This window comes from Balearica regulorum, chromosome Z (assembly GCF_011004875.1).
Source record: "Balearica regulorum gibbericeps isolate bBalReg1 chromosome Z, bBalReg1.pri, whole genome shotgun sequence".
In the NCBI taxonomy this organism is placed as follows: domain Eukaryota; kingdom Metazoa; phylum Chordata; class Aves; order Gruiformes; family Gruidae; genus Balearica; species Balearica regulorum.
In genome coordinates, this window is record NC_046220.1 from 70951879 (window position 1) to 70966238 (window position 14360).

At 40.5% G+C, this 14360-nt stretch overlaps 1 protein-coding gene across 7 annotated transcripts in view; it reads right to left on the minus strand.

Moving 5' to 3' along the window:
* Window positions 1–14360, minus strand: part of GHR (growth hormone receptor) — a 132438-nt gene that overhangs the window by 110407 nt on the left and 7671 nt on the right. Inside the window, exon 1 of one of the 7 annotated variants that reach the window (XM_075739671.1) lies at window positions 1792–1814. The exons of the other annotated variants lie outside the window; for them this stretch is intronic. The gene's annotated coding sequence lies outside the window, so the exon portion shown is untranslated. Of the gene's footprint in view, window positions 1–1791; window positions 1815–14360 lie in introns of those variants that run through there. 7 annotated transcript variants of the gene reach the window in all.

The window sequence follows — 14360 nt, forward strand, 5'->3', positions numbered from 1 at the left end:
GAGTTAAATAAATTCAACACAGACATTTGCAGTATATACAAAAAGCTATTTTTTTTTTGATGCCTTCTTACAGATACCAGGAAAACATGAACTCTCAAGTTCAACTACTCACTGTCAAGACGTCACTAGAAATCTGCAGATTTTCCTATTTCATCTGCTTAACTTCAAAATTTGTAAAATGAAGGACCATGGTATCTAATCTGATTTTTTAAAATTTAGCAAAAAAAAAAAAACTTAGCAGGGACAGCTGGATCCAGGTTTCATGTGGAGAAAGTTCTTACAGCAAACCTTAAAAAACAACAAAAGAAATTTAAATAAAAGGGAGGGCCACACAGAGAATTAATAAGAACATTTCGCAAGCGTATTCCAATTACCTAGTTTCTAAATATAAACCACATTTCTTCAGAGTACTCTCTGACAGCATTGACTGGGCGACATCAGCAGTACAAATTGGCATCCCCTACACACGCCTTCACTCTAGATCCCTGACCCATAGATTAAACCACAGGTGACCACTCAGAAAAGATTCAGAGGAAAGAGGGTCCTCAGTATTAAATGGTGTGCACTGTCAAGTGGACTATCCATATAGACATCCATGTTGGAGCTGCTGCAAGAAAGCCCCCATCGCACAGCAGCAGCAAGAGTTCTCATTTCTCCAGGCTTTCTCGCTGTTACTTGCCCTCTTTAAGGATTGAGCCAGACACTTTCAAAAGTCACAAAATGTAGCAGAACATTTGCTTTGTAAAATAAATTGCAATTAAAATACTGTCCTCTGCTATTCAAACTAGATCTCCGATAATTATTTATTAATTAAATCTTTACGAAGAATCAACGATTAATTCTTTTTCATGCATTCTTTTAGGGACTATCATTTTTCAGGTCACTTGTAACAAGTCTTATCTTCACTACGCATTCACACAGTGTCTAGCGCAAGTCCTATAAAATAACTACATCACTTCTGAAGTAAAAATACACAGAAGGAAAACAAAAAGAGGTATCCCTATCAAAAGCTGATTAATCATTAAGTAATTCAGCACTAAGAATCCAACTACTGAAATGTATGCAAAGGGAGACAGCGAATAGAAAAACAGGAGGTGAGTGTCACCGCTGGATGACTTACGTCTAACGTTACCCATTCTCTGATAATGGCAATCAAATCAAACCTCTGAATTCTAAGAGAATACTAAAGGTAAGAGAGATCAAAGTATGCAACTCCCATCGCTTTTGTAGACAGCAGGAGAGCTAGCTAAGGTTTGTACCATGGGACACGGGTTCACTACTTGATGACTGTACAGCACCGTGCAGATGTATAGTACGAATGACAACAGAGAACAACAGAGGCGAAATGCCGTCTCAGCCTTGCAACTAAACCCCATGTTCTGCACAGGTCAATAAACAATAATGAGTTTATAAAGAACTGATAATACAGAAAGTTTGGCAAATTCTGTGTCTCTATTCCTGGACAGCCTTTGGTCAACCTGGACAGAATATTATATTTATTTAATATTCATATAACCGTAATTCCTGGGGCCATAATCATGTATAAAATCAAAACCACCAAATGCTTTACAGACAGACAAGGGTTTTGAGACTTGAATCTCACTCACTCCATCAAATAAAGAAAAAAAAAATTATCAGAAAACTGAGGCCAAATTAATGTTACTTTTGTTGTTGTTTTTTAAGCTAAATTGATTGCAGCAATCAATAAATAAGTTTCAAAGAACTCTTTTAGTAAAGACCAGGCTTAGCCAGCAGGTATTACATTAACTGTCATTATCAATTAGGACTCACCGGGAACAGACCTTATTTACAAAGCAAGAGTTCTGGGAATCCACTCGTGTGTTAAAAGAAACTCCGTATTGCTCCAGAGCGATGTTAGTAAAGCTAAATGCTGCTTCATTATGTGTAGTACACACATTTCTTAATGGAGAGCAACTCTAATAGTCCGAGGGAGTTCATCTTCACCATCTAGTATGGGATATACACACGTTAGCAAATTTAGAAATAAGACAAAACACTGTTCATTTTTCTTTTTTTTTTTTTCTCCTTAAAAAAGGCAGGATATCATAAATACATAATTAGTGTAAACTAGACAAACATCCTTCACAGTTACTAAACTTTGTCAGCCTTCAGCACATTTAAATGTAGCAACGGAAAGAAGGAGGTTAAAAACTGCAAAATATTTCACCTTCTGAGAGCTATCTCACATCCTCAATCCTATTCAGGCAGGCATTGATCACTCCACAGTATATGATGGAAATAGCCAAACACAGGAACAAAAAGAGGACAAATATTTCTGATGAGTCATTTCTGTCTTTCTCAGTAACTTCTTCCCCTCCCTTCTCTAAATGTCTCTTCCAGTAGATACTAACATCAGAAACACATTTGTTAAGTCAGATGTACTCTCCAAGAGGTTGTCTTGTGATATTTTGATGATTGCAAAGCACACAAGTTACACACACACAGAAATGTCACTGCATCACTGTTGCTGCATTCAACTCAAACACACAATTGGCTACCTATTGGCTACCGATGCCGACTGTCTGCATGGTAAGAAACCAAACCTCTATTTTGGGTAACTGGGAGAAGAAGGATTTGGGTTTGGGTGCAATAATATGAGCCATAGCAACAAGGAGATAAATGGCACCATTCCCTGTGAGAGGAAAAGGCTCTGGAATGCTCTTAGCATTTGCACTAAGACATGGAAAAAACATGCAAATGAATATATCAGTGTCTTTAAGGAGGAAAACATCTTAGGTAGTACAATTAGAAACGCAAAAAACCCCCTCCACTTCAATCAATTAAACATAATTGTCTCTCTTTTTAACAGAGGACATTTATCACCACCCTGAAGGTGCCTATAAATTGCAAAGGGCAAGACTGTTTTCCAGCTCAGTGTTCATATCTCTCCCAATAATAAGTGGCATTGAGAGCTGGATAGTTTAACTGTTGCATAAAGAAACAGTAGAAAGAGCAGAGGGCAAGATGATTTCTTAACTTTTAAAAGCAGCTTAACTCTGAAATGCTCTGAAATTCCTGTACTTTGGTAAGGTTTGAGTAATGTCCTAATAATCAGAAGCACATTCTTTCTCCTGAAATAACAATTTAACTGAGAGAATTCCAGCAAACACAACCGCTGCTTATTTTAACAAGAAAACTCATTTTTATATATAAACAAGTATGACTCAGTCCTACACAGTAGTTTTACTACTAAGAACTTCCTGTCCCTTCCCTGCACTTGAAAAGGGCTGTCCAACATTTCCATGCTAAAACATGCCTTGCTGCTCTCCCTCAGCACTGCCCAGACATGAAATGAGCCCTTTTCAGAGATGCATGCCTTCTCATCCTGCACCAGTGATTTTAACAGCGGCTTATGCTTACAAATCTCACTGCAGGATCAGGACCGAAGCAGTGTCCATACAAAGAGAGCAACTAATACACACAATATATATCTGTAAATCAGTTTGCTCACAGGTTGTGAAAGAAGATGTGGAAAAAGATGCTGCTTCTACTCTCTTTGTTTTAAGTAGCTGAGGCATTCATACACCAAAGACAGTGAATGGGATTGTATTAAGAAGTTACCTGACTTGCCAAGCTTACCACAGGCATTCAATATTCATGAGGTTGGCTTAAAACTGTGCTTAAAAATGAGCTTTCTTATTTCTTCTGGGGCCTCAGCCTTTAGGACTCACATTTGCAAAATCCTGTGGGCAAAAAGCAAGGCTATAAACTTTCATTAAAAGCAAGAGAAAGGCATACTGCACCTCTTTAAAAATGAAATGCTTTCAGGCATTTTACAGCACCATGTGTAAGATCAAACCTCTAGCAAGGTACTAAACAGACATGGAGACATACAGGGAGTAAACCAGACAGAATGAACCTTGCTATATGCATTCAACCTCTTTTCACCTCCCCCACCCCAACCCTCTGAAGACATTATCAAGAAATAAGCAGGATCAACTAGAAAAAGGAGGCTATACCCCTTATCAGGCATTTTTTTAACATTACTGAACTTCACAATATTCAAGTGGACAGTGTCTGTTTTAAAAATCAATCACTTTATTACAGTAAATTGGCTGTAGCAGAAGATCATATTCATCATCTCTCAAGACACCAGGCTTCCCTCAATTAGCTCAAACATAAAAGGTAACATTGCTTTTGTGTACGCTCTTCCCTCCTGCCTGGTTTGCAAATTTTTAATTAAATATAAATAGCATTAATTTTCTCTGTGTGATTCATTTAGCAGGTTAAAAAGTTCACTTGAAGATACAGTACTCATCTAAGTAGCCCGTGGTGTGGAGTAATTATATCTGAGCTGTCACAGTGAAAATGGAATGCAGAGTGATTAATGCTGTACAAGGAAAAAACCATTATTCCTCAATACTGTCTCTATAAACCAGTTCTTATAATCTGGTACTGCCTTCTGTTCTTCCTATCCCCCCAAAACCAAGAATATAACAATTAAAAGATAAAATAATCCAGACAGGGACCCTGGCCAAGACAAGCAGGCTGTTCCATGGGAGCTCACCTTTCGGCACATGTGTAGCCGAGGTCAACTTTAAAGGAAGAAAGAAGCTGTGATGTCCAAGAGAAGGAGACAGGCTGGAGGACAGGGGGGCAAGCTGTGCCAAGGAGCATTGCTGAAGGTCAGGAGATCACTACTGGCCAGTATTGCCTGCCACAGCCCCTCCCAGCTACCTCCCCTTCCCACTTGCCCTACAGGCAGAACTCCCACCTGAACCTCACACCCACATCCTACCTGCCAATCTCCCTCTCTAGGTATGCACCCCATCCATTCATCATCTCTGGTAATTCAAATATTCCTATCTGCAGTGGTAAAAAAAATCAGTAACGTGTAAAATGTCCACTATCTGTCCCACCAAGCACTCTCACAGCAAAAGAGAATGATCACCCCCAGCACAATTTGGAAACTGTGCTCACGTTCAATTTTCCAGGAATGAGCCCTCAGACAGAAAAGGGAATAAACAAGAAAATATGTACAGGGATCACACAGAAGTTTAAGGGCAACACTGTGCTGAGTGAGAGCAACAGCCCTGTGTACCCAAAAGTCAACAACCAGATTCCAAGTATTCTGGCATATAAACTCAGTACTTCTTTGGTTAACAAAGTTTAGAAACCTGAGTTTGTGCCAGAGACAAAGGGAACATTCTCATTTTGCAATAAACCTCAGGGAGAGCAAAAGCTCTTCGAAGGGCTCACCCTCTAGCTGAAGAAAACTAGTCTGCCAGCTTAGGAGTTTTATTTGCAAAGTTTTATAAGTAGCAGTTAGGGCCAAAGGGGAAACTATAGTGTCAGAAGCTTAGTTTGACCACCACAGTTACCACCTTAATCCATGAAAAAAGCAGTGCCAGGATCTTTACTGACCAAAAACCAAACAGGACTTTGAGTGTTTGCTCTGACAAAGGACAGTGCCAGCAGCAGAGTACCTGTGTTGCTCTAATGCAGTCGCGTGTCCTGTCCAGATCCACAGCAAAACCTGTTGGGCCCACCCCTAACCTGGAAATAAAGATGGATTTTGTGTATTTCACTGAAGCATTTTTCAGTCTGAAGCTTCTTCTAATACACATTTATTTTGGGCAATGTTGAAACAAAAACAAAGCAACAAACCCACCCCCCAAAGTAATTCCATCTAGGGATTTTCCATGATTCAAGACAGTTTTCCCAGTGCCCTATTACAAGATTAAATATTACTGACCAATGTAAGTAAGGAATAACAGGCTAGACAGCAGTTTTGCATAAAACAAAAAAAAAAAAAAACAGGCATCAGGAATTCTGTAACACATGAAGGGGAGCAGCACACACGAGAGGGGTGGTTAGCTGCCCCACTCCCAGGTGCTACTAAACACCACTTTCCTTTTGGGCTGCTGCTTCTTTCCAATTGTGTTGCTAAACCAAAGAGCACGCAGAAGAGGGCAATGAATTATCTGAAGTTCAGAAAACCCAACCAGCGGAGAAAGGTTTAGGGAGTGGCATTTGGCTTACAAAAGAGACGCGAGACATTTTGGGGAGCAGGAGGAGGGAGGCGAGCACAAAGCCTTGCAGCCTGGAGAGGCTGTTGCAGAGGAAGCAGCGGTCAGAGGCCCATTGTGGCTGCTCTGCTATCACAAGCACCGAATGTGGTGAAGAAGGTGGTTTTTAATAACTTTCCAGGTAGCTACTTAATAAAATCAAAACAACCCTGCAGTGCTGCAAAGCGTCCGCAGACCCTGTGGAGCTCGCTCGGCGGTGCTCTGGGGCTCCGCTGTCTTGTCCGCACCAGAAGCGACAGCTGTCCTATCCATGATGCAAACTCTTCAAGGACAGGGAGGTGTGTCTGCTCAGTGCCTACCATGGTGTCAGCATCATCAGCGCTAGGTCTACCGTAATCCTCATCTGAGATTTTTATCTTGCACAATTGCTACCTGGTGTCAGTAAATAATAATTTAGTGAAATTCCATCTGTTTCTGCATTTTAATATCTTCATGAACATCATAAAAACACTGGCTTCTCTATGAAAGAAAACTGACAGCAGTTAGCCTAACAGCAAAAAATCAGTTCAGTAACAGATCCTTTTGGTGTGATGAACAAAATTTCAGTTGGCTCCATTATTACTGATACATAATTCTACAGGAGAGATGAAATTTTTATTTCTAGTCAGTTCATATTGTTTTATGCAATACAAAATAAATATTTTAATTTACTTGAATACACTTGAAAATATTTGAATTTATTCAAACAAGAAATTGAATTTATTTGAAATTACTCTGTTTAGCTGTTTTCAACTCATTAAAATCATGCTTCAGAGTGAAAACTTGATTTTTACTTACAATGCGTCCAGCATTTATGAATTATATAGTCCCAGCTACTTCTAAGAGATGAACTATTAGTCTAATTCAACCCAAAATTATTAACCAGCTTCGTTTCTTGTAAACTTTGTTTTTCCAGAAAAATTACTACTTTATTTCATCCAGTCAGAGCCAAGTTTACAATGAAAAGCTTATATATTTCATTGTACAGAAGAGACTAATTATCTTCACTCAAAATTAAATATTCAAGGATTCCTTCACTATCATACCTCATCAGGCTATATTCAAAATTCTCTTAAAACCTCAGATTTCAGAAAAAATTATTTTCCTACAGCTATTTTAGCAAGGCACAAAAAGGAAACTAATATTGGGGAATGTCCGATTTTAGCAGGCATACAGCCAAGAAAAAACACATTAAAAGCACAAATAATCAGCAGGCAGCACAGCCACATGTGACTGTATATGTTTTGTTTGGCACTGTAAATTATCCTGCCATTCCTGAATGCCGCCTGCTGGTTCTGCAGGGCAGGTATCTTCATATTGTTTAGCATAGTTGACTGAATTGCAAACTATGGCTATGGCACTGTACTAGCAATAAATTATTGTCACCTGAGGCAAGAGTCTTTGCTGCTGTTGATCACAGCAGACAGCATATACCAGGTAAATTCTGCACGTTCCATTGAAGAGCAGGCACTGAACTGAGGTGGCTGTCCAGCGGAGGGCCACGAAGCTGATCAGAGGGCTGGAGCACCTCTGCTATGAGGACAGGCTGAGAGAGTTGGGATTGTTCAGCCTGGAGAAGAGGAGACTCCAGGGAGACCTTAGAGCAGCCTCCCAGTACCTAAAGGGGCCTACAGGAAAGCTGTGGGACAACTTGCATCAGCCCAGCGAAAACCCCGCTCCCAGCCAGATGCAGCTCAGGCACCCTACACCATGGAGTACGCTGCAGCCCCCACGGCAAAGAAACGAGAGCCTGCCCAACTAATCAATCTTGCGTAGCATATATTTGCCTTTAATTTCTGGGCACAGCCTTCAAATGATTTCCCGTCTGAATCTATCCCAAGCAGCCTGTGTATTGACACATGCTCCATAAAGCTGTGTCGCTCTTAACTGCGGTGACTCTGAAGATTTGCCTTCAGACTCTGGAACCGCAGCTCTTTTGGGAGACAGTAGGCTTCTGATACTCTAGTACATTGTGAGGGTAGTCAAGTTGTCAACTGACAGTCAAGAGAGAATAAAATCCCAAGATGCAAAGGGAATGCCAGCTGGCAAACTAGTTTGTTTTTTTTTTTCACTGATGCAGTTTCTATTTACCAGCAGCCTGAGGAGAGTTATTGTAGCTCACTGGTAGCATTTCTCAAGGGTCAGAACTGCAAATCTACTTCTGTGTACATGTGCATTTGTGAATTTGCATGTATAAAATCTGGTATGCAAGCACCACATTTTCCTTTGGTAAAACATGCCACAGTATACAGAATACCTGCAGGGAAAAAACCCACACACTTACATGCTCCGAAAACAACAAAATATGTTTGATGACTAATTTCCAGTTATGAAATGTAACAGTCTCATTCCTTCAGGACAAAATGCTTACTGATAATAAAAGACAAAGCAAGTTACTCTTTTGGAAAGTAGCAAGTTAGTATGTCCACACATTTATTTCTCCTAATAGTTTTCCACCTCACAGAACTAATTTTTTTTGTTAGCCCAGTTATGGAGGCATTTCAGCTGTTTTAAAAAAAAAAAAATCAAATATATTTTCCTGTCTACAAAACACCCAGGAACATGCCAGAAAGTAATTAGGAATGACAAGCATATAAAGACGTGTGAGCTGCAAGTATTCAGTTTTTAGCCTGGAAAATAAAACACTTAACGACGGACATGGAATGCTTTTGCTCCAGCTCTTTTATGCATAGCTGGCATGACTAGTTTGAAAATAAGAGAACAAGTGCCAATCTACTTCTCAGTTCAGACTACAGAGAAATTCAAAGAGAGGAAAGAATATCAGACTAACCACACGAGGTGCCTGCATTAACTTCGCAGAGGAAGAACCAGCATATCAGAGGGCCTGTGGGTAGGTCTCCACAAAGAGATCAGTTTGCGCTTGGGGCCTGCCAAATTCCCATTTCTGCTAAAGAGCGAGCTTTTAGCCGTTCTGAGATTGGTAAAGGAGTGCTCGTTTCCTGCAGATAGATCATCATGGGGCAGAGACCAGAGTTAGACACTAAGATTATCTAAGAGGATACCTTACTGGTATTGTTTGGTTAAGTTTTGCTGGATTTATGAAAATAACTTTCAAATAAATTTGACACCCCAATCTGAATTTTCTGAAAGTATGCTGAATTTTGAGCAAATGCCTGGATTTCTAGTATGGTATGGAAAACTTCGTAAGTGTATTTGCTAGCGAGCAACAGGACATGCCTATTCACACTTTGACCAGACACTCTCCCTTAAATCTTAACAGAAGCAGAGTTCCTCAGGCTCAGCTTGCTGATGAATAATGCAGGAAAGTTTTATGGTGGAAAAAAGTGGTTCTTTTTATCATGCAACTTGGCAGCAATAAGTTATCTGTCCCAAATAATGCTGGCACTGTATTTCAATTACTTAGCAAAGTAGCTGTGCGGGATAGTATTGTCCAGTGCCTCACAAGACAGGCTTGTTGCCAACTGGGTCATACAATAATCAACAAACTAGACTCCAGAAAGGATGCTAGATTCCTCCCAACAGCACCTACCATTGAAGCAATTACATATATTTAGTCATTATAGTGCTAGATTTTCACTTCTTTATTAACGAACTGCTCAAGCGGGGTCTCATCAGCAGCGGGTCTCATCAGCAGAATTTTAATGGCCTGTCTTCATACTCGGCCATGAATCCTTAATTCATGTAAAACTTTCAGCTTACGCTACTGCCAAAGAGAACAGCTTGAAGAAAAGGAATAGTCTGTCTGTAGGTACCCTGGACTCTTGGGTTGGATACATCATCTGTGAAATACAAGCAGCACCTGGCTTATTACTAATTCCGGGACTGCATAAAAACTAAGAGCACAATATATTCAAAACAACACCCAAACACTCAACCCAGTATTCCCCTGTTTTAAGAGAAAAAACAAAACAAAACAAAAAACCCCAACCAAAACCAGAACAGCTGTAGTGGTTCTGCTATGGTTTGGAAACCAGTGCCACGATCGCAGGCTCTGAAGGCTCACGTCTGGCTGAGGTCTTTCTGAGCTCACTGCAGAGCCTCCCTTGCAGTCACAGCCGGGGCTATGGCCCTGTTCCTGGCCACAAGCTGCCTATCACTTCCAGGAGCTACTGCTTGGGAAATGCAGACCAAATCTTTTAGTCCAATCCTACAATGTATGCTACAATCCCTTTTTTCACAGCTACATTAAACTCCCAAATAAAAGATGCTGTATGCATTCCCAGAGCTAGCAGGACACGTGAGAAACACTTTCCTCATAAATATAATTTCTACCTGCTTGCTTGTCATTCAAACTCTAGGGGAGTCTGCAGGGTATTAATAAACCCCTGCAACAAATGGACTGATAATTGACTTTGAGTAATTTCAGAAGACAAATCCCCCCACACACACAGTGGCGGCTGCTGCCTCTCATTCAGCATCAGCATCTACCAACAAGTGATTCCACTGAGTAATCTTGGAAAAATTTGGAGAGATTGTTTTGAATTTCCTTCACAACTTCTCAATGATTGATTGTATTAATAGCTGAAGATGAAACACTACTGTAGGGCCGTCTTCCTGATCCCATGATAATTATTTCTAATGGTCCACATGGCACTTCTTTAACATTTCAACATTTGCTTAAATTTATTACAATTAAATGACTGCATTCTACACAGTGACTTGCTGGTAATAAGGGGAAGAAGAGCAGCCAGCATTTAATGCCCATGGATACATCTCTGAGCCAAACCATGGCCAGAAATACTAACACTACATAAAATACATCCAAAGTTTGTAACGCTATCTGCAGAAGTTCCCTACCTATAGCCCAGTAAGGTCCCATGCCAATCCTCAGAAAGGAGTTACCGGGATGATTTTGAAAGCATCATCCCTCACCCACCAGACACACACAGGTTTGCAAAGAAAAAGCCCAGGGAATATGAACAGTTTTTTGTTTTTACTGTTTTGAATGACAACACAATAAATGGCATTAGTCCTTTTCTGTACTAAATGAAGTGCTCTGCTAAGAGAAAGGAACGAATAGTAAAAGCAGCAGGGGTCAAAAGTCAAGGCCTAAAGCCAGAGCTGCCAATACACAACTATTTATAATGCAGAACATTAAAAAAGGTCTGTGCTGTTCACTTAGAAGTACATACCCTCCATCCTTGATCTACAGCATTAGAATTACTGTCTACTCTTCATGTCTGAGTCCCCTAATGCATCCCAGAAAGCTTATGCAAGATAAAGAATCATTGTTAGCCTGTTCAATGTGCTTTTGGTGCTTTTTTATTGCTGCTTTTCAAATGTCTGAATTCCTCTGGTATTGCTAGTGTGATTACAGCACCTACAAATGATTGCCAGCCAGCTGTGCTACAAACCATGCCAACAGAACAAAATGCAGATTAACATTCATCTTTCCCCAGAAGATGCCTTATTTCTGTCTGGTAACTGCCATAATGAATATGGTTGGTTGTTCAGGTTTCCTGCTATTCCCTATTAGGAAGTTTCCACCTCCATCAGTGTCACACCTCCACCAGCTTCTGCAGCTCTCCTCTCCTAGGGACACTTAACATGCGGGCTTTACTATCAGCTGTTTCTCCCATACTCCGACCTGAGGAAAATGATTGCCGAGTTCATACACATTAGCACAAACTCAGAGAGACTTGAATTTGTGCTGAGCAGTGGCGCAGGGAGAGGGGCTGGGGTAGAACGGGGGATGGCGCCCGGGCAGCTGTGTTCGCAGGCGGCTGAACGGGCAATTGAAGCTCCAGCTGCCGTCTCCTCCAGCCGAGCACAGCTCAGCAATTTCCCCGAGCTGGCTTCAATCTGTGTTGTCTGGAAGTGCTCCACAAGCCACAGCTTGTGAACAACTGCACTGCTTCTGACTGGGAATTTTAATAACATTTTTTTAAGAGCGCCTATCTGTATTGTTAAGGCAGGGAGTAATCAGAGCATCGGGAAAATACCAATCCACTAGGATATGAAGCAACACCACAAACACAGGGTTTTGCCAGCGCCCACCAGAGCTACCCTGCCAAAGCACAATGATGTGGCAAGAGATAAAGATTGCTCATTCGTACTGTAAAAGAAGCTTCTGTCAGTCCTTCCATGCTTTCTCTAAGCCACACAATTCAGAAAATCCTACCCAAAACGGAAAGCCAACTTTCAATCAGAAGAGCTGGAATAAAGCAAAGGAAGTAACTTTGCTAGGGCTCTTAAATGTAACAATAACATCAGGCTCAGCATGGATTGTACACAACAAACACAGAGTTCAATAATCTGGGTGCATTTTTCTTCTTTATGCATTGCTCTGTTAAAGATGTGCTGAAATTTGACTGTATGTCCAGTAAGCTGAGGATCACCATTCTGCTATTTGGCTTTGTCAGTTATTTAATATGCCTGTTTAAAAATGGTCAGAAGAAAACAGGAAAGCATCCTACAAAGCCTCTGCAAGTAATCTGCTGCCTTCTCCCTCACGGCTGGTACTGACACTGACACAGTAGAGTTCAAGAGTGTTCCTCCCTCCCTGCTCCATCTGTTACTCTGCACCCTCTCTGGCAGACTGGCTCATGGTAACTTTTCCACAGATAAAGTGTCAATAACTCTAATGAGTGTCACCCTAGTAGGCTACAGAGGCTTTTAACCTAGAACCTATGAAAAAATGACAGCATAAAGGATGTTTATATGTACTGTAATATAAAGAGAAGAAATTTCTCAAATGGTTTGTACTCTGCTAGAAAGTGTTTAAGGGTTCAAAATTAAATTAAAAAAAAAATTACTTTACTAAGCCTATTAAACTCTTGCTCTCAGGTGAGTGGCGGTTTCGGCATGCGCCTCCTGGGGCAGAGGAGCCTGGCCACCCCCGATGGAGCAAACGAAAAACCCCAAGAGCAGACAACTGTGAGACCTGCAGATCCAGAAGCCACAGCTGAGGTTGCTGCTCTGTAGTACTGCTCAATCTCAGCACACTTCTTGTGCCAATTTCCATGGTATCTGGTCAGTGCAGGTGTCTGAGATGGAGTGGGCGGGAGGGATGATTCTTCTTTTGCCCATGAGGGCACACTTCAGCTTCATACTAACAGGATTACCAAGCCACAGCTTCTTGTCAAATTGGGCTCCTTGGGAGTAACCTCTTAAAATATTTTTTAAAAATCCAGACAAATAAATAACTAGTGGGAGATATGTCTTCTGTTTCAGCCCTAACAACAAATGGTGCGGGTCATTTTTATTGACATCTTATATTTTTTTTCCACTCTTCAGCATCAGTAAATAACACAAAAACTGCAATACAAACAGTATGTGTACCAACTTTCACATATAAAATGAGTTGGTTAAAGACATCAGTTGTTCAATGGAAAAATACCATCTTTCTGTTCACTGTATTTTTTTTTTTTTTTTTTTTTTTTTTTTTACGAGCTGTTGCACTGACATGCTCCTAACAAAACACTGCAACCAATACACCATTTGGAAAGCAGAGCAATGCAAGCCTCTGGCAAAATGAGTCCTACACTACTAAAACCATTTCTACTCCTACCACAGCTCTACCCACAAAGTGGCATAATCTTTACAATAATAAAAAAATAAAATCTTTTTTAAAAAAATCACTATGAAAATATACTTCTGGGTGCAACTCAGGTTACATTTCAATTTTTAAGTAATCTTGAGGGTTTTGGGCTTTTTACTGTGTTTTAGTCCAGTCATCTCAAACATCCTTAAACAAATCATTACACTTAGTCTTAAACATGTCTTTCTGATTACTGGTCACATAATGTTCAATTTTCCCCTTAAGACAGTGGAACCAAACACTTTAGAGTCTATAACTTGAGTCTTTCCAATACCATCCAACAGTTGCCCATGCTTTCATGTCCTGTTCTTTCTACTTACACATATTCCATTTTGTTTCAGAAACTATCTGGCTCTTGATCTCTCACATCATAGAACCTCCTCTCCTTTTCTGCATGATTTAGAAAACTGAAACACCTGTAGAACATGTTCATCCACTGTGGAAAACTTCTTCCCCCTTCTACTCTGAGCTCTCCTGTGAGTAACTAGGCTCTGGAGTTCCTTAGACTTGAAACAGCATTCAAACAATAGGCCAAAATTCTTAAAAAAATTAATTATATCTGAAATTCATACTTCAGCATATGAAACAGGAATGTGACTACAAGACCTTCTGTACAAAGATTTCCATTACCTTGCTCAATGTCAACATGAACAATTAGTTAGGAGGAATCTCTCTTCCTAAATCCTATGTTCTTTCTTTTTGATGGATGGACTTTTTTATTCCCACTGAATCCATAAAGCTCCCTTGGGCTCTTACAGAGCGAGCCCTCTACCTGCAGTAGGAGAATGGGAGAGGAAAAGGGACCTGCA